This window comes from Bubalus bubalis, chromosome 10 (assembly GCF_019923935.1).
Source record: "Bubalus bubalis isolate 160015118507 breed Murrah chromosome 10, NDDB_SH_1, whole genome shotgun sequence".
In the NCBI taxonomy this organism is placed as follows: domain Eukaryota; kingdom Metazoa; phylum Chordata; class Mammalia; order Artiodactyla; family Bovidae; genus Bubalus; species Bubalus bubalis.
In genome coordinates, this window is record NC_059166.1 from 23,313,210 (window position 1) to 23,326,968 (window position 13,759).

At 41.8% G+C, this 13,759-nt stretch overlaps 1 non-coding gene across 1 annotated transcript; it reads right to left on the reverse strand.

The window, feature by feature from the left end:
- Positions 1-1,766: 1,766 nt before the first annotated feature.
- Positions 1,767-1,838, reverse strand: TRNAY-AUA. The gene has a single exon. It is a non-coding gene; the product is annotated as a tRNA-Tyr (tRNA).
- Positions 1,839-13,759: the final 11,921 nt, after the last annotated feature.

Below are 13,759 nucleotides of genomic sequence, written 5' to 3' on the forward strand. Positions count from 1 at the left end.
AAACATGTTGACATCCAGAGATTAGTTGTGTCGTGCCTCTATTTTCCAAGGCTCACAGATTTAAAATATCTTGACAGTGACAATGAGAGTTGATGATGCAGGTTGCTAGATGCTGACGTTTTTGGGAGTTATTGTTTTTATGTCCTAGAATCTACTTTCTTGAGAGTCTTCAAAAATTTGATAGCATCTCATATTTCTCCTCTTCTGCCTCAAGGCAGAGAAATGAATTAAGGTGGCCTCTCAAGTCTCCTCTGAGCCTAATGAGTCTGCATTTGCCACCTGTCCTGCAGGCCACCAGATGGAGTTAACCATTAACCACAGGAAGTTCTGTGGCCCCATGAAAATAGTAGCTAATGAGAGGCATACTTAAAGCTGTTATGAGATCTGTTCACCTTTTTTTCCTCAGATGCCTTAAATGTATTAGAATCCAGTTGAAGGATGTCTATAATATACAGAGAATGGATCTAGCAAAGCTCTAATTAAAGGGGATGTCATTGTTTTTTCATCTCTTCAGTTGTACAATTTCTAGCGAAGGTAAGTCTGTGAAGAATCATTGAAGTGGTCTAGAGAGCTATAATTGCAAGAACTTAAACTTCTTTAATCTTGAATTGGAGTGAAAAGCCATCACCAATTTAGAAGAGTGCAATTCTCCTCCTTTTATCTGTGTAGACAAAGTGTAACCCAGTGAAGTTTTCCTTGGAACCCATGTTGATGCCCGGGAAAATATGAAACATCCAAAATGTGGATGGATATATAAGATAATGAGCAAGTTTTGATGTATTTCAATTAAATTTTTTCATTCCATGTGTGTGAAAGTAAGCTCTGACATATAAAATATTTCTGGATTGTATTTTCTTTTTTCTGGACTGCTTTTTTTTTTCTGTTAAAGCTCTATATTTTAAAAAATATGCAACTGTATAAAGATGCAGAGAACTGAAATTTGCATTGCAGTAAAATACGAGCAATTGTGTGGTTAAACAGCTTCCTCCTTCCCTAAAGACATGTGGATAATAAAAATAGCCCCTGAATCATTTAATGGAACCTTTTTCCATTCAAGCATTCAACTGTGGTTGAGTTTACCTTGTTAAAAAATTATTTATGTTATCCTAATTTTACTTTCACTTTTAGCTTCTAACTATTATATGAAGAATTAAAAGTGTATGGAAGTGCTATTTATGAAGTTTAAAGCAAACATCTCTAACATTATTTTTTTTTCTTCAATAGAACACAAAGTTGTGTTTCCCAGGTGGTGCTAGTGGAAAAGAAGCCACCTGCCAATTTTCAGGAGATGTAAGAGACTCGGGTTCAATCCCTGGATCGGGAAAATCCCCTGGAGGAGGAAATGGTGTCCCACTCCAGGATTCTTGCATTGAGAATCCCACAGGCAGAGGAGCCTGGTGGGCTATGGTCCACAGGGTCGCAAAGAGTGGGATGTGACTGAAGTGACTTAGCACACACACAAAGTTGTAATAGTTTAATATTTATTCTCCTTTTGCTCTATTTGCTGTCATTTTTATCCACATGACTTCAAGTCCATGCTGTGTGGGTAAAAGGTAGTTCAATATCCTAGGACAGTCTCAGTTTTCGATTTCATATCAGAATGCCAAGGGGGAATATGATGATGTTTAAAGCCCTCTGAAAGTGAAAGTGAAGTTGTGTCTGACTCTTTGCGACCCCATGGACTGTAGCCTACCAGGCTTCTCTGTCCATGGGATTTTCCAGGCAACAATACTGGAGTGGGTTGCCGTTTCCTTCTCCAGGAGATCTTCCCAAGTCAGGGATTGAACCCAGGTCTCCTGCATTATAGGCAGACGCTTTACCATCTGAGCCACCAGGGAAGTCATTTTAGAGCCCTCTAGTGCTTATCAGGGATGGGGGAGCCTGGTGGACTCTGGGGTTGCACAGAGTCGGACACGACTGAAGCGACTTAGCAGCAGCAGCAGTGCTTATCAACCGGCCAAAATTAATTTTATTCTGATTGTTGCTGGTTTAGATATATTGCGTTTTCAGTGGGCAAAAAAGTGTTGGTAATACTAAGGTTTTACATTTTCCCATCTAGTCTGATCCAGTTTAGGAAATGGAATCCTCATAAGTGGAGATGCAGAAGGCTTCAGCTGCTTCTATGTCACTGAAACTTTGAGGTAAAATAGCATATATTCTGCCCGTGATTATGTCCTTTTAAACCCTTGTGTTTCATGTATGTCAAGCCTTGTCCTCTCCATAGCACTGGAGCATTTGAGGTCAGAGCTTTGCCTCCTATTTCTTTTGTATTCTTCTCTCTGAGTTCCTAAAGTGAACGTGAAGTCGCTCAGTCATGTCCGACTCTGTGACCCCATAGACTGTAGCCTACAGGCTCCTCCATCCATGGGATTTTCCAAGCAAGAGTACCGGAGTGGGTGACCATTTCCTTCTCCGGGGGATCTTCCCGACCCAGAGATTGAACCTGGGTCTCCCGCATTGCAGGCAGACGCTTTACTCTCTGAGTCCCTAATAAGTCTCCCAAAATACTTAAGTGAAACGAACTGTTAATGTTTGATGGTAATTACATTGCCAAACAGTTTGGTATTCTAGTTTACGTCATTGAGTCATTTCTTTCTTTCTTTCTTTTTTCTTAATTCTTAGAATCAGGATCTACATAAGGTTTATTGCAACTGGTTGATACTTATTTTTTAAAAAATATTTATTTGACTGTCTTAGGTCTTAGTTGCAGCATGTGGGATCTGGCTCCCTGACCAAGGATCGAACCTGGGTTCCCTGGCACCGGGAGCACAGTCTTAGCCACTGTACTACAAGAGAAGTTCTGTCACTGAGTCATCTCAACCATCTGTATTTCTCCAAAGCAGTTTCTAAAGCCCCAGTGAATTATTTCATGTGGTAAGGCAATTCATTCAGTTGTCCTCAACCAACTCACTTTTAGTTTTCTTAATTTAAGTAGAACACTGGTCGTATTTTCTCCTTGCTCGTAATTCTTCCCAAACACCTGTCTATATCTTTGTATACTTCTTTATCTTCCTAAACTTCTATATCTCAATCTTCTCTGTCTTCCCAAACACCTGAATCTTTGACCTTCAGAAGGTGTTGCCTTCATTCCTCCAAAGCAGTACTGTGTGGGTACTGTCTGGCTCATTTGTCTGGGGCTCTTGACCATAGTGAAGCCATTTGTATTTGTTTTGAATGCCCAGCTGCCCAGACCTCCATGATTATTACATCTATTCCCACGTGAGTATAGCTTGCTGGGGTGGTGGGAATTGGGGGACCATAAAAGTCCTTTTGTGTATTCAGTTAAGTCAGAGAAATCACTCCTGAACTTAGCCTAACCAAAAAGGAGAAATTATTGACAAGACTCAAGGTGGTTCTCGGAGAGGAAGAGCTGTATAAACCAGGAGTCAGGTTAGCTCCTTGAACATGAGCACTAAGTAACGTCAGGTACCCTCTCCTTCCTACATTCCCCCCCATTTCCCTTCTACATCATATAAGTCTTTCCTCAAACATATAGGCTTTCGAGATGTAGTAAAAACACATGTTAAAAATATGACTGTTCCAGATTCATATCCTTCCAGTTGTATAAAATAAAAGGCAAGATCTGCTTTTTTTTTTTTTTCTCTTTAAAGTTGAAACCCAGAGAAGGGAACTCTAATGACACATCTTGACTTAGTTGTTCATCTCTGTTCTAATTACTAAAGTCAGAGGGATGGGGTTCTCTCATAGGCCCTGCCTTGGTCATGTGTTTGTGGTGGGGGAGATTAGTGAGGGATTGGGAGTTGGTGACGTAGAGGGAGATAAAATTAGAGAGAAGAAGTATAAAATGAAATTAGAGGCCGAAGTGAGCTCTTTGAATATTGCGCTAGCCTTCGGCGCCTGTGGGTACGCATGGGGGCTGGTTTGCTGGAGCTGTAGGCCAGGGGTTGCAGAACAGCCACCCGCTTCCCCTACCCCTTCACTCACCATTAGTTTATTCAAAAGGAAGTTCCGGTTAAATAAAATCATCTTCTACACATGTCCATGTAAAATTTCTCGTATCACCCGGTGTTTCTGTTTTGTTAAACTTTTCATCTTTGAAAGATGTCTACAGTTGTTATACTTTTAAAAAAATATCTGCTTCCTAACTCTCTGCAGCATAGCTTCTCCTTTCATCACAGCTCCGAAACCATCTTGCCAGTCTTTACGATGGTCTCCTAATTATGAATTTGTGCGGTTCCTTCTCTAGCTGATCTTCCTTTCATCATCCTTTCTAAGCTTTCACACTGCTGATTCTTTCCACATTTTTGAAACTCACTCTTCCTATGGATTTTGATTAATCACTTTTTTCGTGGTCCTCTCTGTGCCTTTGCTGACTCCTTTTTCCTCTGTTTCCTATAAATATTGACATTGCCAAAGGTCTTCTTGACCTTTTTCCTCTGACATTCTTTAGACTCTATTTGAATAAACTCACCTTTACTCTTTTTTAAAAATTTATTTATTTTTAATTGGAGGATAATTGCTGTACACGATTGTGCTGGTTTCTGCTGTATATCAGCATGAATTAGCCATAGGTATACATGTGTCTTCTCCCTCTTGAACCTCCCTTACACCTCTCAGTCACCTTTACTCTTAAATCACAATGATTTCCAAATATTCATCTCTAGCATATTTCTTGCTTCTGGTCTTTAGACCCATTTTCTTTAACAACCATTATACAGCTCCAATTTTATAGTCTCAAAATGCTTGAAACTCAAGATGACCCAAGCCAAGTTCTTTCTCTTGGTCTCCATTTCTTCCTTCTTTACTCTCTATCTGGTTCAGTGATAGCATCCCCAGAGATCAGCTGGAGCAAAGTGGCTGTTGTCACCCATTGTCTACTCTCCCCTCCTTCCATAGAAATACAATCCATATTTCTAGCTGACTAATGCCACTCAGAATAAAGGCTACTTTCCCATCTCTCTGTAGCTAAGTTTTGGCCAAAGGAAAATGAAAACTGATGTGTCATGTGGTAGCTTTTGAAAATATTGCTAGCGTCCTTCCTTTGCCTTTATTTTCTTTATTCCTTCCTCCATTCTGCTGCTGGAAATGTGAATGTGATGACTGGAGCTTGAGCTACCATCCTGGACCACAAGGCTGAGGTAACATGCCAGAAATACTGAATTTTGTGCCGGAAGGAACCTGAGTCTCTGAGGGCTTCAGGGAGCAAGAGCTGTTCTAATCCTACATTGCCAACTTCTGGACTTATGCACAAGAAATTAAGCATCAATTTTCTCTAGACTTTGCTATTTTTGTCTTTATTACTCATAGCCAAACCTAGTCCTAACTGATATATCAGCCAAACCAAAATCCTAGAGTAATGTTAGACTATCCCCTCTCCTCCAAGACCCACATCCAATCAGTCATCAAGTCCTATTGAATCTTACACTCTGGGATCTTTCTTCTTTTAAGCCTTTATTTTTCCAATCCTGTCCTTCATCCTTATCCAATATATTCTCCACACTGCCCTTGGAATGATCTTAGAATTAATCTTTCCTGATTAATTTCCTGCAATTATTGCAGTTATCCCACTGTCTACATTTCTCAGTATGGAAAACTCTTCATGATCTGTATGTCTCACAATTCATTTACCACTGCCCCACCATATTTATCATCTCCAAACTACTTACAGTGCTGGACTGCTGCTGCTGCTAAGTCACTTCAGTCGTGTTCGACTCCCTGCGACCCCATAGACGGCAGCCCCCCAGACTCCCCTGTCCCTGGAATTCTCCAGGCAAGAACACTGGAGTGGGTTGCCATTTCCTTCTCCAATGCATGAAAGTGAAAAGTGAAAGTGAAGCCGCTCAGTTGTGTCCAACTCTTAGAGACCCCATTGACTGCAGCCCACCAGGCTCCTCCATCCATGGGATTCTCCAGGCAAGAGTCCTGGAGTGGGGTGCCATTGCCTTCTCCATCAGTGATGGACTATTCCACCCCATTTCATTTCTCTGTGACTTTACATGTGCTTGTTCTCCCATTGGGCATGTCTAGATCTTTTCTTCCTCAACATTCATCTAGAACTTTTACTAAAAACAAAACAAAACAAAAAAAACCTTTCCTAATTTCCAAAGAGAAGAAGAGGACTGACAACATCTCTGTGTCAGGGGTGAGGCTTTCATGTACATCTGTATGCAGTGTTTACTCTCTTCTGTAATTGCTTGTGTATGTGTCTCTTTTCGTCTGTGTGCTTTTTGATGATAGGAACTATATGTTTTATCTTTGTATCATCAGTGCTTCACCCAGTGTCCGGCACATGTAAGTGCCCAGTGATTAAACTGTCTTTGCTTCCAGCTTCGCACCCCATCTTTATTAGTGTCTTATTGCTGCTGTAACAAATTAGCACAAGTTTAGTGGCTTCACACAATACAAATTTAATGATCTCATGTTTCTGGAGATGAGAAATCTAAAATGTGTTGGAAGGCTCCTTGCCCTCTCCAGCTTCTGAGTTGCCAGGATTTCTTGACTCATGAGCCCCTTCCATTTTCAAAGCCAGCAATGACGGTTGCATCTTTGATGTCGCCTCAGCCTTGACTCTGACTCTCCTGTCTCCCTCTTCCACTTAAAAGAAGAGCCCTGTGGTCACATGGGGGCACACCCAGACAATCCAGGATAATCTACCTATTTCTCCCCAGCTGACTAACAGCCTTAGTTAGTCTTTGCAACCCGAATTCTCTATTGCCATGTAATATGGCATATTCAAAGTTTCCAAGGATTAGGACATGGACATTACTGGACTTCCCACACCATGTCAAGTCTAGTCTTATGACAGCAACCTCAGAGTGGTCCATTAAAAACATATGTTAGATAACATCACAGCTCTGCCTGCAATCAGCCAAGAACTTCTGATCTCATCTGGGTTCCAGGTCTCTGTGATAAAACCTCTTGTGTCTTACATCATCTGGCCCTCTTCTTTCTCCCCCATCTCTGGCTTGCTCCGCCGTAGCCAATCCCAGACACACCACAGAAAAGCTTGCCCTGGAGCCTTTTCCTTATATATCCACATGGCTAAATCCCCCACTAACTGCAGAAATCTGATCAGATCTGTTCAGTGAATTGCTTGACAAAATTATATATGATAGCAGCTCCCCCTCCTCTGACAATTCCATCACCTGTTCTCTTTTATTTCCCCTACAGTCCTTATCTTTACCTACCGTATATTTACTGCTGTTCTTACTAATTTTCTGTCTTACCCATGTCAGCTAGGGTGAGAGTAGGATTTGTTGTTGTTGTTCAATGTTGCATCTCCAGTTCCTAGAAAAGTACCTGGCACAGAGAGAATTATCATCAGTATTTCATGCATGAAATCAATAGGTGCATGCATGAAGCATTCTTAGTCTACCCAGGCCTGGAGGGGGTTTATGAGGTGAAGGAAAATGAAAGATCAATGTTAAGTAGAATGCCTGGATTTATCACAAATCAATTTATTTATTTATTTGTGTGCTGTGTGACTTGCAGGATTTAGTTCCCTAACCAGGAACTGAACCCTGGCACTGCAATGAAAGCTCCAAGTCCTAACCACTGGACTGCCAGGAAATTCCCACAAATTTATTTTTTAATGAAAGGAATTATCTCATTTTTATCATTCAACAAAGTGGCCCATATCAGCCTCTAAGGACAGTTCCTAAATCAACATGACTAGTGTTTTGGGGAGTAATAAGAATTTGCTTTAACACTCTCATTCAGAAGATGAGAGTGTTCTGCGGTACACAGTATCCTCGCGGATGCCCTGCAGACTTGGGGCCTCGGGGCTCCCACAGACACACTCTGTGAGCCTCAGAGCAAAGACAAGAGAGGACCATGTCTTAATATTGATCGGTAGGTATTTTGGTTTTTTTGGCCCCACTAGATGGCATGCAGGACCTTGGTTCCCCAACCATGGATCGAACCCAGGCCCCCTGCACTGGCAGCTCAGAGTCTTAACACTGGACTGCCAGGGAAATCCCAAATTGATACATTTTAAATGCTCCCCCATTAACTTTTTTTGAACCATTTTCCTTCTTTTTCCCTGAGATCTTGAAAATGGCCTACCTCCCTGGATTAGCACAACAATGTTCCTGACAGAAATCCATGTAATGCAAGCATTTAAGCGGTAAAGATCTATACAATGAAACAAACCCACAAGAAAGTTTGTTGAGAAAATCTTAATCTCAAGTGAAATTCCCAAGGACAATAGGATTTTCCAAGTGGAAGCCTGAGTGAGTGAGTGTTAGTCGCTCAGTCGTGTCTGACTCTTTGCAACCCCATGGACTGTAGCCCACCAAACTCCTCTGTCCATGGGATTTCCCAGGCAAGAATACTGGATTGGCTTGCCATTCCGTTCTCCAGGGGATCTTCCTGACCCAAGGATTGAGCCCAGGTCTTCTACATTGGAGGTAGATTCTTTACCATCTGAGCCATCATTTTTTGAAAGTAGTCTGAATTTCACACACAACATGTTTCAAGTTGGTTGACAGCTCTTTCTGGAGGTACAGTGAGACCCCGGTGCAGAGACTTCCTCTGACTTTTCTGGGCCCCAGGTCATTTCTATATCTGAATCTATTCTTATTCCCAGCCCTTCTAAAACTTTTACCTCAGCTGTAAGAATCTTTATATAATGTTGAAATTGAAAAGGAAAAAACTGTAAAACACCAAAAAGACAAAAAAAAAGGTGTGAAGTTTTGTTTTTCTGCATTTTTATCCTTGAAGCAGAAAAAGAAACAGCTGACGCAATCTAGTGTCTTTCATGTTTACCCAGCATCTGTTTTTCAGGTGTGTTAATTTTATGTATAATTTTCAGAGGGTGGATGCACACACTTTCTTATTATGGTCATGGTTTCAAGGTAGATGCAAATGTCAAAACATCAAAATGTACACTTTAAACATATACAATTTACTTATTTTTACCAATTATACCTTAATAATGGTATTTAAAAATGTTTTTTAAATGCATACACACTCATGCAAGCATGCACATACAGTTCTACTTCTAAAGCTACACTTCCAAGAAACTCCTGTGACTATTTCAGTTAAGTAAATTGGAAAAATTTGCAATGCAGGAGACCCGGGTTCAATCCCTGGGTCTGGATGATTCCCAGGAGAAGGAAATGGTAACCCACTCCAGTATTCTTACCTGGAGAATTCCATGGACAGAGGAGCCTGATGGGCTACAATCCATAGTGTTGCAAAGAGTTGGACATAACTGAGCAACTAGCACACACACAAATTGGAAAAAAATTAGAAATTCAGTTCCTTAGTTGTGCTAGCTGTATTTCAAGTGCTCAAAAGCTACATATAGCAAGTAGCTCCCACATGAGACAGTGTCAATGTGAAATACTGCCATCATGGCAGAAAGTTCTACTGGACAGCATTATTTTAAAGCATTTCCCAGTCACCTCTCATTCTCATGCCCACGCCCCACATTACTTTACCAGAGCAGAGGTCTCCTGCTTTTCAGTCTCCACATTGAAACAAAGGCCATCTTTCAGAAATGCAAGTCTGCTTGTTACTCTCCTGCTCAAACTTTCTAGACAAAGGGAATGAGTGAATCAATGTTTTTTGAGACCTGGCACATAAAGAGGGAGAAGGCGCAGGCAGGAAATGAAGGCGGAGGGTCTTTCCAGAGCTGGATCTGCCAGCACCTTGATTTTAGACTACCCAGCTTTCAGAATTACGAGAAATAAATGTTTGCAGATTAAGCCATCCTATCTATGGTATTTGCTCTAGCAGTCTGAATAAGGTAATTGTGGAGAGGTGCGTGGGGTCGACTAAAACAGTTTATCTGCGTACAGTGCACTTGCATGCATGCGTACACAACACACACACAACTATCGATCCCAAGTTTTGAGACACTCCTCTTCCACCCTTCATCTTCCTATTTGACTCCCAGAGCACTAGCAGTTAGGCCTTCAGGCAGGAGTTTGAAAGTCTCTTCTCAGGGCATCTAATCAACGAAGAAAGATCTACAGATGGTGAAACTGGAGAGCATCAAGCTGTTCAGGTAAATCCTCTGATGGAAAGTGTTGGGTTGACAGCCCCTCCCACCTTCTTAGAGACCCAAATTGATTTTTTAGCATCTCTTTCTTAAACATGAATGAACAACCAAAAACTGTCTTGCTTCTGGGGAAAGCTCTAAAGTGGCAGAGAGGCACCCAAATCAAAATATCAGCAAATGCAGCGTGTAGTCAACAAAAGCAATATAGAAAAGGGATAATGTATTTCAAACATTAAGAGGCTCAAGAAATGAGAAGAGAGTGCAGCTAGAAAATAAAAAAATAGGATGTTATAAAATAGAAACATATAGCAAGCATAAAAGAGCTTTTGGAAATTAAAAACATGTTCACATTTGAAAAGCTCAATTGAAGGGCTAGAAGACAAAATGAGGAAATTCCCAAGAAAGCAGAGCAAATAAAAACACAAAGAGATAAATGATAAGAGAAAAGATTGATGAATTGTAGGGCCACTCCAGACTATCTAACATCTGAATAACAGGATTTCCAGACACAAAGAACAGAGAAAAATGAAGGGAATAAATTACCGATAAATAATTCACAATATTTTCTAGGCCTGAAAAACATTAATCTTTTGATTAAAAGCAACTATCCCTGAGAGTTGTCTAAGATAAGGGGGCTGAAGAACATCCCTGTGGCCCTCGTCACAGTAATCTTACTCGGAGCTTCGTCCAATTTTCCCTTTGATAGGATTCCCATAGCCATTAGGGCAGAAGGCTAAGATTCAGGCCAAGTTCAATTGTAGTCACAGACGTTGTCCTGCAAAACCATCTGTAGTTTTCCACTATCTCTGAACTTTGAGGATAGTAAAGACAGTATGGGAATGGCTTACATAGGCAGTTTTGATTTCTTAAAGTTAAGCAAACGTTCTGTGTCTTTTATAGCATCTTTTTAGCACCTTCCTCAGGGTTCACAAATTTCTCTTGTCTCTTATAATGGCCATTGTCTATAACATCAATCTTTTCCTCAATTATATTTTTACTTATTTTTTTCTTTGTGTTTTTGTTTCTTTGATTAGACTGTGAGTTCCTGAAGGGCAGCAAATACCTGCCACTTCCAATGAGTTCTTTAGTTTCTACATTGCATTGGAAGAGTAGGACTGTCTTCCCTTCTTGAGTCCTTATTATAAGCTAGGTTGAGCCCATTAAAACTGTCTCACTGCTCCTGTATAGCAGAGTGAGGAAGGGTAGATTATTATCTCCACTCTCCAGGTAAGAACATTGAGGCTTAGAGAGCTGAATAAAGAGGCCCCCCAGGGGCTTCCCTGGAGGTTCAGATGGGAAGGAATCTGCCTGCAATGTAGGAGACCCAGGTTTGATCCCTGGGGAAAGATCCCCTGGAGGAGGAAATGACAACCCACTGCAGTATTCTTGCCTGGAGAATCTCATGGACAGAGGAGCCTGGTGGGCTACAGTCCATGGGTCGCAAAGGGTTGGACACTGAGCGACTAACATTTTCACTTTTCAGCGAGGCAATGGCCCAGCTGGGAACCAAAGCCAAGCTTGTCCCATTCTGCAGCTTGAGAGCCCAGGCTCTGCGCCATTGGAGCTCACAATTCATTTCCTTTTTGTTTCAAATAGAATAGTTTTCTTTCAGCCTCAGGAAGGTAAACTCGGGAATTTGTCACAAAAGACCATGAATGCTTTTCTGCCCTTTCTTGTCTGTTACAATTGTTCCTTTTCACTCACTGAAGGGGCTGTGGAGGGGGCAGCAACAGAATGAGAGGCCGCTGAAGGATCTTGGGGAGATCCAGAGTTTGGGGTCTGTGGTAACAATCAATATGCTAATCGCCTAACAATCCCCAAACAATTTAACAGGAGTACTTCCAGTGTTCTGGGACCCACACTTTCCTCTTCTATTCCCACACGGTGGAGGACACAAAGGCACTCTGTTCAGGTTAGCAGGGGGCCTGGCAGAGTCCCAGCCCAGTTCTCCCCACGTCCATACCCTTGTCTCAGGCCCCCTCGCCTGTCATTTTTCTGGATAAAAGGGACCAAGCCCTCCAGCGGTGGGGAATGCCCACCACTCCCAGCGGAGGTTATGAAATCTGCTGTCTCAAGCAAGGAGACAGAATGAAAATTGTTGGAGAGGGGAGCAGTGTGGACAGGAATAAACAGAAGGGGCTGAAGGCTGATAAATAGGCAGAAATAATGAGTTAAGAAATTGCCTGGCTAGCAAATGGTCAGAAATCTGGGAGGAGGAGGAAGGGGTCCCTGTGCAGAATGGGGGCCAAGGAGGGACAGAGAAAAGGGAGGGGAAATCCATCACAACCATTTCCAAATGATTCTTCCTGTGTCATCATTTTAAATGTCTACATAGTTGATGCATACCAAAGAGTATGTACATATCCCAGGTTATTTTAAAGCCATTAGAATTTCTTGTCTAAATACAGAGTAAGAAAGCACACTGTAAGTAAAACAGTTTCCCTTTCTGGATGGCAATGCAAGAAAGGGAGATAACGTCTTTATCTCCACTTGCTAGAGTGGAGCTTTTAAAAACTGCCCCTGGACTGCTAGAAAGAATATACTGCAGGTAAAAAAAAATTATTTTTAGGAAAGTGGACAGCTTTGCCCTGTCTCAGAGCTTTCACTCACATCCCCAACACAGCTGAACTGGAGAAAGGATTTACACTGAAACTCTCCTGCAGGGAAACAGTCTTTTCTCTTAGTCTTAGTCTTAACTGATGTTAAAATAAGAGAGCACTCTGTGCCCTAAGTTAACTCTTCTGAAAGTTAGATGATGTAGCAAGAGGTTAACTCTGGGATATTATTTGCAAAAATAAATCCAATTATTTGCAAAAACCCCCAAAGCTTCAAAGGGCATCTGTCAAGAGTGATCTGCCTGAAAATGAGCCTGACTAGGATTTGGTCCCACCAGTTGGAACCTTACGGATGACAACCCAAGTGTTTTCTGCTTCTGTTTGTTGGATTTCTTCCCCTGAGTAAGGGACTTCTTGCTCCAGCCCAGATAACAAGGATGAAAGTACGCAGGAAACTAAGAATAAGAATGTCAAGATGTGGGACTTCCCTGGTGGCTCAGCTGGAAAGAATCCTCCCGCCAAAGCAGGAGACACGGATTCAATCCCTGATCAGGGAAGATCCCACATGCCACGGAGGAACTAAGCCCATGCGCCACAGCTACTGAACCTGTGCTCTACAGCCTGGGAGCCACAGCTACTGAGCCCACGGCCTGCAACTACGGAAGCCTGTGCGCCCTAATGCCCATGCTCTGAAATAAGAGAAGGCCACCTCATTGAGAAACCTGTGGACTGCAACTAGAGAATAGCTCCCACTCATCACAACTGGAGAAAAGCCTGTGTAGCAACAAAGACCCAGAACATGCACATGTGCTCAGTTGCTTCAGGGTGGGTCCTCAAGAATGTTCCTGGTCTTCTCTGAGCCTCAGTTCTGGACTGAGGTGTAGTAAGTACATGGTCATAACTCAGTCTATCTCCAGAACCAGGGCTTTCTCTGTTTCAGGAGGCTCTGTCACCCAAACCCTTTGCCTGACACAGAATATTTTCATGAATGGACATTTACTTTTTGTCAAATTCTTTTCCTGCCTCTGTTGAGATTATCATGCCATTTTCTCTTCTATTCAGCTAATATGCTGAATTGATGGCTTTTTATAATGCTAAACAAACTTTGCATTACTGAGATAAACTCCAGTTAATTGTGATGGATTATCTTTTTTAGAATTGCTGGATTCAATTTGTTAATGTTCTGTTAAGAATTTTGAGACCTTTAAGATCTTGAGGGACACTGTCTGTAGGCTTC